Genomic DNA, 13,656 nt, shown 5'->3' with positions numbered 1-13,656 from the left:
GCATTCATTAGCCCAATGTCTCCCTCTATGGCATCGTGGGCAAATACCCGGTATTCTACTCCTTTGATACCTAGTTTTGTTAAACCCTCCTCCTATGGGGCAATTCCTTTTAAAATGTCCTGTTTGTTCACAACTGTAGCATATTACAGTTGATACTTCTTCCGGATTTTTGATGGGCTCCCTTCATACTGAAGAAAAAACTAAAGATATTATAGCCCATTGCTTACAAAATTTTGCCACTGTGGGTGTTCCAAAACAGTTAAAAACAGATAATTCCCCTGGTTATACTTCTACCTCTTTTAAACAATTTTGCTCATCATTTGGCATTACTCATATAACAGGAATCCCATACAATCCACAGGGACAAGGCATAGTTGAAAGAGCTCATCAAACTATTAAAATGTACTTATTAAAGCAAAAAGAGGGAATTGGGAAGGGGTATATATTCCCCAAAGATAAACTAAAAATAACACTCTTTACTCTAAACTTTTTAAATTTGGATTCATCAGGGCTTAGTGCTGCAGAAAGGCATATGTGTCCAAAAAATGTACATAAGCCCAAGGTACTTTGGAAAGATATTCTAACAGGACAATGGAAAGGTCCTGACCCAGTAATTATCTGAAAGGGTGGGGAAACAACCCAAATGAGCATCACCGCAGAGGAGCCAATCAGCTGGCAGCTGGAAGTTTGCTGGCAGCTGGAAGTTTGCTGGGGCCCCTTCAGCTGTGGCTCTCAACACAGGATCTCACTAAGTCACTGAAGATTTCACTAAGTTACTAAGGGACTCACTATGTTGCTGAGGCTGACCTTGAACTTGTGATCCTCCTGGCTCAGCCTCCTGAGTTGCTGGGATTACATGCATGTGTCATTGCAGCCAGCCCTCCATGCAGTTTCTAAACTCAGTGCATACAAAGTCAAAGTCCTCCTTTCCCCCCAGTCCCATACCTTCTAATGGGTTAGTGATCTTTGTGCCATGTTTCATCACTTCACCTTCTATCTGATTAGTCTGGACACCCCTAACTATAGTTCTCTCTATGGCACCCGATGCCCTGCATGAAAGCATTAGAATATGCAAATCCACTTCCCCCTTTGCTGTGACTCTTGGCCATGACCCCTATCCCCCATTCTCAGTGTTCCTGCTTCCACCAATAGCAACTGTGTATAAAAGAATCATTGAAGGGCCCATTCAAATCCTCTAGCCATATAATTCTACATCTCAGTTCCACTGCAACTTCAATGAAGCACAAGGAGACCTGCTGTACAACCATTTCTCCCATTCCACATTTCTACATGCTCCTATTACTGCCCATTGAGCCTGCCCTGAACATTGTCTCTCCTGGATCCCATATGGTCTTAGAAGATTCATACCCATCCTATAAACTGAGAAAGGTCCACTATGGAAGAGTACTTTCATCCCACACATGGGTAGAGTGCAGGGTGAAGAACCCTAAAGTGGCTCAGAACTCACTAAAACAGGGTACAAGAACCAAGTCATAGTCCCAGGGATGGGGTTCAGGGAAGAGAAGCAGGGGGAGTACTGGCTCATGTCTTGGGTTTGTTGGCTCTGAACTGAAGACTTCTTCTGGCATGAGATAACTCTGGATTTCTCATATAGATTAGAAGGAGAAGACTCTAAAGTTGTGTGAATGAATGGAACATTGGAAAAATTGATCTATACGTGCAGGGTGCTATAGTTTGGATGTTAAATGTCCTTCAAATGCCCATATGTTAAAGGCTTGGTTCCCAGAGTGGTGCTACTGTTAAATGGTGGAACCTCTATTAGATGGGGACTTACGGGAAGCCCTTAGATCACTGAGCATCATTCTTTGAAGGGGATTGTGGGACCCTGGTTCCTTCCTTTTTCTCTTTTGTTTCCTGGTCATGAGGTGAGCAGTTTGCTCCATCACATGCTCCCTGTTGTTACCATCCAGAACCAACCACAGGCTCAAAGCAATAAGTCAACCTAATCTTGCACTGGAACCTAAAGGAGAGCTAAATTTCTCTAATAACTTAATTTTCTCAGGCATTTGATTATAGTGATAGAAAGCTAATATACAAGATAATTAAATTCAAATCTTATCTCACACCATAAAAAGAAATCAACTCAAAATGGATTAAAAACATAAGAACTGACAAAATAAAAATACTAGAAGAAAATATAGGAGGAAATCTCCATGATATGAACCCAGGGGATGATTTTCTGAATATGACCCCAAAAACTTAAACAAAAAGAAAAAATAGACAAATAGAACTGTATCAAACTGAAAAGCTTCATAGCAAAGGAAACATAGGTTATTGTTGCATAGGTTATTGTTTCAATCAAAAGAATGAAACAATAACCTATGCAATGAAAGTAAATATTTGCAAACCAAATAATGTATCTGATAAAGCCTTAATATTCAAAATTTATAAGATTCTCAAACAGGGCTGGGATTGTGGCTCAGCAGTAGAGCGCTTGCCTAGCATGGGCAGGACTCAGGTTCGATTCTCAGCACCACATAAAAATAAAGGCATTGTGTTGTGTCCATCTACAAAAAAAAAAAAGATATTCATTCATTCTCTCTCTCTCTCTCTCTCTCTCTCTCTCTCTCTCTCTGTCTCTATCTCTCTCTCTCTCTCTCTCTCTCTCTCTCTTAAAAAAAAAAGATATTCAACCCAAAAGCAAGGAAATAAATAACCCAACTTAAAAACAGACAAAGGATATCTGAACAGACACTTCTTAAAAGAAGAGATATGAATGACCAAGAGACATATGGAAATGTGCTTAACATCTCTTATCATCAGGGGAATGAAAATTAAAATCACAATGATATATCACCTCACACTTGTTAGAACAGCTATTATCAAAAAGATGAAAGGTAACAAGTGCCAGCAAGGGATATTGAAAAAAGGGAAACTTTGTACACTGTTGGTAAATTATGGAAATATATGAAAAACAAGATGGTGGATCTTCAAGAGGTTAAAATTAGAACTACCATATGAACCAGCAGTTCCATTTTGGGTATATGCTCAAATTAAAATCAGTATCTCAAAGAGATATCTGCATTTCCATGTTCACTGTAGCATTATTCACAATAGCCAACATGTGGTAATAACCTGTCCATCAACAAATGAATTGAGGAAGGACAGCAGAATAAAATAGACATTATTATTGCTGTATGTATATACGTGACTGCATGACCAATGTGATTCTGCAACCTGTAACTCAGAAAAATGAGAAAATTATACCCCATCTGATTCAAATGTATGATATGTCAAGATCATTGTACTATCATGTGTAACTAATTAAAACAAATTGAAAAAAACAAATGAATAGATAAGAAAGTGTGGTATGTGTATACACAATAGAACACTCTACAACCTCAAAAAAGAAAATGAAATTCTATCATTTGTGACCTCATTGATAAGCCCAGAGGATAATATGTAAAGTGAAATAAACCAGTCAAGGAAAGACAAATATTGCATAATGTCATTTATATGTGGAATCTAGAAAGTTGGATAGTTGTTAGTTAAAGGATATAAAATTTCAGTTAGACAGGAGCAATAAGTTTGAGAGATCTGTTGTATGACAAGGTGGTTATAGGTTAATAAGAACATGTTGTATTCTTAAAAATTGCTAAAAGAGATTTTTAGATATTTTCACCACAAAAAAATTAATAAGTATGTGAGGTAATACATATGTTAATTTGCTTGATTTACCTCTTCCATAATGTATACTTATATCAAAACATTATGCCATATGCCATAAATATATACAAGTTTATTTGTCAATATAAAATTATTTTTATAAAACAGAAGCACAAGTGGGGAACGTGGATCTCTGCACCCATTTGGCAGTAATAAAGCAGCAACAGTCACCCCTTTCCTCATTCCTAAAATGGCAACATAAAATCTTCAATCTCATCGTGTAGTACCCAGTGAAAATCATTCATTATACCAAGAACCAGGAAAATCTGATACTGAATAATAAGTCAATAGATTTTGACATTGAGGTAACAAAGATATTAGAATTATCTGGCATGCATTATAAAGATACTTTAACAGGCAACTGCAAGCATAAATGAGGCAATGAAAAACAGAAAGTCCAGCAAAAAAATGAAAAATAAAACATCTGATTTGTGGTTACAGCAAAATAGAGGAGACAGGAAAGAACCAGTGAACCTGTCCACAGAATAAAAGAATAACAGAAATTCATAACCAATATGAATGATTGAAATTAGACTGAAAAAAATTCAGCAAAGCTTCAAAGATTTTGGTGACTGTAACAAAATATTTAATGTTCTTATCATTGGAACTCTAGAAGTAGAAGAGAAAGGGTAGTGCTAAAAAGTTCAAAAAAGTACGGTTGAAATTTCCCCAGATTTAGAAAAAGACATAGTCTACAGATTTAAGAAACTGAGCAAACCCCATCAATGTAAATCTAAAAAAAAACTTTAAACCAAGACACATTATAATCAAAATTCTGAAAGTTTCAAAAACAATGAAAAAATTATAAAAAGCAGAAAGAAAAGTGACATCCTGTCTGTAAGGGTAAAAACAATTTGAATGACAGAATATTTCTCATCAGCCATCATAGAGGCCAAAAAGAACTAGAACAGCATTTGCATCTGCTGAAAGAAAAGAACTGTTAACCCAGAATCCTATATCTACCCAAAATATCTTTAAATAATGACATGAGGCAATGAAAATTGGAAATCAAAAAATTGTCAGATAAAGAAAAACTGAAGATTTTTTAAATCAAAAGACCTAAAATAAGTTCTTGAAAAAGAAATAAAATGATATAAGGAATATTGGAACATCAGGAAAGAAGAAATAAAAACAGAAAGAATAAGTTACGATTTAATACAATAGATTTTCCTTCTCCTCTTGGCATTTATAAAACATGTGATACAGCTGACGCAAAAAAAAATATATAACATTGTCTCATATTGTCCTATATGAATGTAGAGGAAATACTTAAGACAATTATAAATAGGAGAGAGTAAACAGACTTGAAGTGAGATAAGGTTCAATAAACATCACTCAAATTTATAAAACATGGGCTCCATTGGACTTTGATCAGTTATATACACATAATGTATGTCTAGAGTAATCATTAAAATCTATGCATGGAAATGTATTTGCAGGAAAATGGATAGAATTAGGACCATTATGTTAAGTGAAATAAGTCAAACTCAGAAGGTTCAGGGTCGTATGTTTGCTCTCATATGCAGAAGCTAGAGAGGAAAAGGAAAAGAAAGATGGGAGCAGATTTCATGAAAATCAAAGAGAGATCAGTAGAGGAAAAGGACCAAGAGGTGGAAGATGGGGAGAGAGAAAGAAAGTGCTGGGGAGTAATATTGGCCAGATTATATTGTTATGCTGTGTATTGTGTGCATGTATGAATATGTAACAATAAATCCCATCAGTATCTACAACTATAATGCACCAATTAAAAATGTGAAGTGACTTTTGAATCATATAAAAAAATGCACTCAAAATGCTATTGACAAATCAAAATGGAATTCTAAAAAACGGATTTATGTAACTCAAAAGAAGGCAAGGAGAAGAACAGGGAAATGAAAAGGAAGGAAAAAACAGAAATATAAGAGTTCAGATTTAAAAATTGAAATGTCAATAATTCCAATAAATATAAATGGTTAAATACATCAATTAAAAATTTGGCACTGTGTATTTTTAAAATAATACAAACTATGTGCTGTCCACAAAAAAACTCACCTCAAATATAACAAGTTGGTAAGAACTAAAAGGATGGACAAGAATATAATATGCCAACAGTAATCCAGACAAAATAGTAGTGGTTATATTAACATCAAGTAAATAATAGTTTAGAGCAAGAAAATTATTGGGGACAAGAAGAGATCTTACACAATAATTAAAAGGCCAATTAGCTAAGAAAGTATTATAATCATAATGTATATATACCAAATAACAAGGCTGAAAATGCATAAGGCAAAATTAATAGAGCTGAGAGGATAAATAAACAAATCCATAATTATTGTTAGAATTTCAACTCTCCTCTTTCAACAATGGATACAGCACCTAAACAGAAAATTAGCAAGTAATGGAATAATTCAGCAACACCATCAACCAATATAATCCAATTGACATTCACAGAACGCTCTACCCAATAGTAGAATATATATTATTTTCAAGCACACATTTACCAAGATAGACTGTATATTGGGCCACATAACAAACCACAATCAATTTAAAAGAATTGAAATCATACAGATCATGTACTCTGACTTCAATGAAATTAAATTAGAAATCAATAACAGAAAATTAACAATAAAAACCCTAACATTTAAAAACTATTAATTTAAAAACATTAAAAAACAATCTAATTCTTCATAACTATAACAAGATGAAGTCTCAAGGGAAAATTTAAAACTACATGGACCTAAAATTGACAAATTATGCTATGTGCACATACAAATATATCACAACAAATCCCACTATTTCGCATTATTATAATGTACCAATAAAAAATTATATTGAGTTGAATGAAAATAAAAATACAACATACTAAAATTTGTTGGATGCAGCCTAATCAGCACTGAGAGGAAATTTTATAGAAATCTGAAGAGAGGAAGCCTCAAATCATTAATCCAAGCTCCTGTATTAAGAAAATAGAGGGCTGGGGTTATGGTTCAGTGGTAGAGTGCTCGACTAGCACTTCTAAGGCCCTACGTTCAATTCTTAGCATCACATAAAAATTTTTTTAAAAAAAAGTTATTGTGTCCAAGTAAAAAATATTTTTAAAATAGAAAATACCCCTCAAAAAATAAAACAGAAAACATAAAAAACAAGAACAAAATAAATCCAAAGCAAGAATAAGGAAATAAATAATTTTAAAAGATCAAACAATATCAAAAATTGAAAACAGAAAAAATATGAACAAAACAAAAACTTGTCTTTTTCAAGATTAACAGAATTCTCTACTGAGAATAACAAAGAAAATGACAACATACAAATTTGATATCAAGAATATAATAGAGGGGTGCTGGGGCTGTAATTCAGTGGCAGAGCACTTGCTTAGCATGCGTGAGGCATTGGTTCTATCCTCAGCATCACATAAAAATAAACAAATAAAATAAAGGCATTCTGTCCATCTACAACTAAAAAAATATTTTTAAAAGAATATAATAGAGAGCTGGGGCTGTGGCTCAGGGCTAGAGTGCTTGCCTGGCACATATGAGGCACTGGGTTTGATCCTCAGCACCACATAAAAATAAAATAAAAGTATTGTGTCCACCTACAACTAAAAACATACATTAAAAAAAGAATATAATAGAGAATATCACCACAGACCTTGTAGACATCAATCAAAAGGATAAAAAGGTATACTATGAACAACTCTACATACATAAATTTGATAACTCAGATGAAATGGATCAATTCAATAAAATTCACAGATTACTATCATTACCTCAATATGAAATATTGTCATTTGCAGGAAAATGAATGGAACTTGAGAAAAAAAGCAAAATAAGCCAAACTTAGAAAGTCAAAGGTCACATGATTTCTGTCCTATGTGGAAGCTAGAGAGGGACAAGGAAAAGGAAGATGGAAGGAATCTAATGAAAACTGAAGAGACACCAGTAAAGTAGAGGAAAGGATCCAGGGAGAGGAAGGAGAGAGGGAAAGGGGAAATACCAGACAATGATATTAGCCAAATTATATTGTTATATTGAAGGTATGTATGTATGACTATGTAACAATGAATCCTGCCATTGTGTACAACTATAATGCACCAATAAAAATATAGCACACACCTATAATCCCAGCAGCTCAGGAAGCTGAGGCAGGAGGATCACAAGTTCAAGGCCAGCCTCAGCAACTTAGTGAGGCCCTAAGCTATTTAGTTAGACCCTGTCTCAAAACTTAAAAAAAAAAAAAGGCTGGGGATGTAGCTCCATGGTAAAGTGCCCCTGGGCTAAATCCCTAATACAAAATAATTTCATAAAATTTAAATAATAAGAAGAATTTTAAAATTCAAAAAAAAAAAAAACACTTCCAGGTCCAAATCATGTCACTGTGTTTAAACGACTGACACCAGTTCTATGTGTTCTTATAGGTGTGTGCTATATTTTTATTGGTGCATTATAGTTGTACATGCGTCTCTTCCAGAAAATAGGATAAAACAGTTCCCAATTCATTTCAGGAAGCCAGTATGACCCTAATACCAAAATCAAAAAATGAAAATGTGGAAAAAAGAAAGAAGAGTGCAGACCAATGAACTTGAACACAAAATTCTCAACAAATTAATAGCAAAATAAATTCAGCAATATGTTGACATAATTATGTGCCATGATCAAGTGCAATTATAAGAATGCAGAACTTGCTCAATATTTGAAAATCAATCAGTGTAACACACTATATCAATAAGCTAAAGAAGAAAGTGATGATCCCATCAATTAATAAAGAAAAAGCAGTTGATAAAATCTAACACCCATTTTATTTTAAGACTTAGACAGAGGTTTATTTAGGAAGGTAGATTCAAGGGAGAATGTGGGCTGTCTCGAAAGTGACAAGCAGGCCTGACTTGGACTGAGGGTTCAATATTTATAAAAGGGCTATATCAGGGGCTGGACTGAAGGTAGATTCCAGGTGGAGCTGCACAATTTCACCCCAGGTTGACTGTGCTTGTATATTTCCCTCCTTTTACAAGGTCACAGGCCAAAAGTGTGGGCCAAGATTTGCAACTATGTTTTCTGCATCTCAGTGGCTTGATTCTATATTTCAATGGCTTGATTGATAAAATTTCTGAGCATTAGTTTCTGAGGTTTAGAAGGGAAACTTCTTGTTATGGTTTGGATGTGATGTGTCCCACAAAAGCTCATGTGTGAGACAATTCAAGAAAGTTTAAAAGAAATTATTGGGTTATGAGAGCCTTAACCCAATCAGTGAATTAATCCTCTGACAAAGATTAACTGAGTGGTAACTAAAGGCCTGTAAGGTATAGCTGGAGGAGGTGGGACATTGAGGGCATGCCTTTGGGGTATATATTTTGTAACTGGCAAGTAGAGTCTCTCTGCTTCCTAAGCATCATGCAAGCCACTTCCTTCTGCCACACTCTTCTACCATAATGTTCAGCTTTACCTCGAGCCCTAAGGAATGGAGCTGGCCATCTATGGACTGAGACCTCTGAAACCATTAACCCCTAAACAAATTTTTCCTCCCCTAAAATTGTTCTTGTCAGGTCTTTTAGTCACAGCAGTGAAAAAGCTGACTAAAACACTTCTTCAACCTGATAAAGAACATCTACTAAAAATCAACAGTTCACATCAGGAACAAGGCAAGTATGTCTACTCTCACCACTCCTGTTCAACATAGTACTGAAAGTCCTAGCTATCCTAAGACAAGAGAAAGAAATGAAAGGCTTATGGATCAGAAAAGGAGGCAGGCTATTACTATTATTAACTATTATTTGCTGGTGATGCAATGACATAAAACTTACCCATAAATATTCATGTCAATTTTGTTTATAAAACAATCAAAAAGTAAAGACAATTAAAATGTCTTTAAAAAAAGTAAATAGTTAAATCCACTGTGGTTCAACCATACTATGAAATACTACTCAGCAATAAAAAGGAACAAACCATTTATACATACATATTTATACATACTAGGATGGATCTCAAGGGCACTCTGCTGAGTTAAAAAAAAAATCCTATCTCAAAAGGCCAACCACCGGAGGGTATTAGTTTCTGAGGTTTAGAAGGGAAATTTATGGTATTCTCCAATGACAAGATTATAAAGAATGGATTAGTGACTGTCAGGGGTTAGAGAAGGTGGAGGAAGAAGAGTGAGTGTGACAATAAGAGGCTATGTGTTGGATGTGCTTGTGGAGTAATTATGAATCTTATGACAGCTACACAAATATTCATGTGCTAAAATGGTACAGAACTATTACACATTGCACCAGAATCAATTTCCTGACTTTGATCGCTCTACATGGCTACATAAGGGTACACAGTACTATTTTTGTGACTTCTTATGAATATAGAATTATCTCCAAAAGTTTTTAAAATTAAATGTAGACATTTGTGATGAACATTTTCTAAGCCCTCCTTACCTAATCAGACTCAACGGAAAGGAATATTTTCTTGAGGACATGTAATTATGAACACAGAAGTCTGAACCTAATGGTAACATATAAATGCTCGGGGGCTGGGGATGTGGCTCAAGCGGTAGCGCGCTTGCCTGGCATGCGTGCGGCCCGGGTTCGATCCTCAGCACCACATACAAACAAAGATGTTGTGTCCGCCGAAAATTAAAAATAAATAAATATATAAAAATAAATGCTCGGTTGTCTGCTCCTACTCTGTGGTCAGGGTCAACCAACTGTGATAGGCTCTATCCACAGCAGCAAAAGGCTAATAGCCCTGGCCAAGTTTCTAGCAGCATGCACACTAGGAGGGGTGACACCCACGCCCATACTTCTTAGGGAAGCACTTCTTGGAGGCAGGATGATGTAGGAGTTAGAAGTGTGGCTCTTGAGCCATATAGCCTGGTCACAACATCTGTGTGCCTTTAACTGCTGTATGTCCTTATGTTTCTCATAGATTCATTGTAAGGAATGCTTTGGAGGACCTGGAAGACTGGTGGCAAGAATTTCTTGGAAAGTACTCCAAATTCCACAAAACTCAAAGACATGGATCTATCAGATTTTAGCATCTACCGTAGAACCATCACTGCACTAAGCTGAACATTTTTTTCAAATTTCTTGCTCAACAAACTCACTTGAGTTACATTCTTCAGATGTGGACTGAGATTACATGGAGATGCCCAAGTTCTGCCCCTTTATCCTACCTAGACACCTTAGAACACAGCTTCCCTGCCTCCATCTCTGTCAGGTTTAGAGCTTCACAGAGCAAACCTACCTAATCAAACTGAGGTCACACCTTTATTGTGCATCTCAATTGCAAACACCCATGTTTGAGTAGAGTCTCTCCCCAGTGCCACACACAGTTGTGCTATAGTGGTGGCCATAGAAGGGATGATTTTTAATATTTCACATGAAAATCTTCTTTTAAGAATTGAGAGCCAGAAACAATCACTCTTCCACACCATGAATGGCCATGCTTCCTTCTCTCAGAACTTGTAGGCTTATTTTTCTATGGACTTCTTTGTGATGAAAACCAGTATCACTCCTATAAACATTAGTCTCCTGCCATCATTATTTTTACTGCTCTTTACAATTATAATTTCTATTTTCATTTTAACATCTTGACTGATTGCACAACTCTTAATCTAAGGCAACTATAATTCCCTAAACTGGAGAAATCTAGCAACTACAGAAGACAAGGAAAATCCTCTTAGCACTAGCATTCTGGAAACAATAATATGTTTATTTGTATCATGTTTTTTTCTATTATTTCTTTTAATGATAAATAAAATATCATTAAAAATTTTTAGATAAGCAGAATCATGACCCCACTGTAACATGATTTATATACTCATTTTGTATATTCTCCTCAGTCATTATCCATTTATATAAATATTTATTTAAATAATCATGAACAAATTTTAAATACCAATGTAAAGATCTACTTGATATCATAAGTGTAAATGTTACATTTAAATTTATCTCATGGCTTTCCAATCATGATTTTTAAATGGCTTGTATTCCAACAAGTTGGAGGTACCAAATTTACAATACTTTTTTTGTGTGTGTCAGCAGAGTAGCTTTAAAACTTAGAGTGCATAATTCCCATTTCTAGTTTACATCCTAAGGGATTCCATTTAATACAATGTATGCCTCTGTTTGAAAAGTTGCCATTCCAAGCCTATGATTTTGCTTCTCTGGTAACTGAAGGAAAAAAATAAGAAAAAACAAATTGCCCCTAAACTACTTTACAATAGAAGCATAATTTATCTGTGCACCGCACCCTCTTCTAAGACTCCCACCAAGGAATATGTCATAGCCAGGGGATGATGCAGTAGTTAGCATCCAAATGTGGGTTGAGAGCATATCCCTGTGGCAGCCTGTCAGCCACACACTACCTGTAGATAAATCCCTGCTGCCTCAAGCCTGAGCCAGGGAGTACAGTCTCATTCTTCTAAGGTCTTTCTTCATTCCCCTTAAAAACCTTTCATGTTTCCTCTTTTAAGGGTTACCTTCTGACACTTTAAGAGTCCTTTCTATTTTCATCAGCACTTTTTTTCATTTATTTGATCACCTTTCACATCTTTTCTTATTTCCTTCATATTTTTCTTTCCTCCCCACTTTGTTCTCAACCGCTCTATTTTGAAAGTCCACTGCACTTCTATTCTTCACACCATTTTTAATTATTTGACATTTCTTTCACCTTCAAGACTCTAAAATACACTCATTCTCATTATATTTCTTCTAATTATTCCAAGTTTTTCTGCTTTTTCTTTTCCTGGAGGCACTGAAGTGTAGCAGCTCGTAGTACTGATGCCAGTTGCTAGGGTTCAAACCCAGCCCTGGGCTACATACCAGATAGAGGAGCCTGGATATGTTACCTAACCTTTCCACACCTCAGCTCCTATTAGTATGTTCTAAAATTTGTACCTACAGTTTTATCTAATCAGTTTTGGTAAGATATACAGGCACAGAAATGAAGGAAGAAGTCTGTATTCTTCTAGGACTAGGAAGCAAGACACAGCATGCAAAGTCATAGAGGAAAGCACCAAGGACAGTCAGGAGACAAAAGGAGAAAGCCTGGGCCAGAGTATTTCTTATGTTTTCTGCAAGAAAAGCAAAGCAGGACAGGGTAAACAGCTCAGCGTAATTGGCAAGTGTGAATAATTCTGGTGGGCTTTGAGGCATAGAGACTGTCCCTAGTTGTCTGGTCACTGACCCTGGGTTGATTTAGGGCAGGTAAAATACTGGCTTGATGTGTGAAAGTCTGATACAAGAGATGGTTGGGGTGAGGGTCCTGGCTTGATTAATTGGTATAAAAGTATGCTCCTTTGCTATCTCTAAGGTTTGGCTAGCCCTGGGAGGGACATGTAAGATGCCTAGGCTGGAGTATCTGAGAGATTAGATAGATAGATAGATACATAGATACATAGATACATAGATACATAGATAGAGGTAGGTAGGTAGATAGATATAGATATATAAAATCACAATATCTCAGAAGGAAAAATATGGTCTCATAGTCACTATGTTTGTATTTGAATAAACTAATGGGTTTTTAGTCATCATTTTCCATTCCAAATTCTTTAAAAAGGACATTTAATTGTCCCTGAACAATCCAAGCTGGTTTTGGCTAATGGAGCAGATAACGTTGTAGAAAAAAATAGTACTCCTAAGAACCACCACTGTGGATCAGGCTGTGGGAAAATATTTAAAGTAGAGAAATCATCACTACTGGGCTTCATAGAAGGACACTGTCTTACTCAGTTCAGGATGCTATAACAAAGTACCATAAATCAGTTGGCAGATAGACAACAGAAATTTATTTCTCACTATTCCTGAGGCCAGAATTCTAAGATTGGGGTGGCAGCATGCAAGATTCTGGTAAGGATTCTCTTTTAAATTACATACTACTGATTTCTTGCATCTTCACATAGCAGAAAGAGATCAAATAGACCTCCAAGGATTTTTTTAAAATGACACTAATCCCATTAATTAGAACTCCTTATGACATAATTGTCTCCCAAAATTTTTTTTCTTTT

The sequence above is a fragment of the Marmota marmota genome, unplaced genomic scaffold, assembly GCF_001458135.2.
Source record: "Marmota marmota marmota unplaced genomic scaffold, marMar, whole genome shotgun sequence".
Taxonomy (NCBI): Eukaryota; Metazoa; Chordata; class Mammalia; order Rodentia; family Sciuridae; genus Marmota; species Marmota marmota.
Note: the sequence above shows the minus strand (reverse complement) of the source record.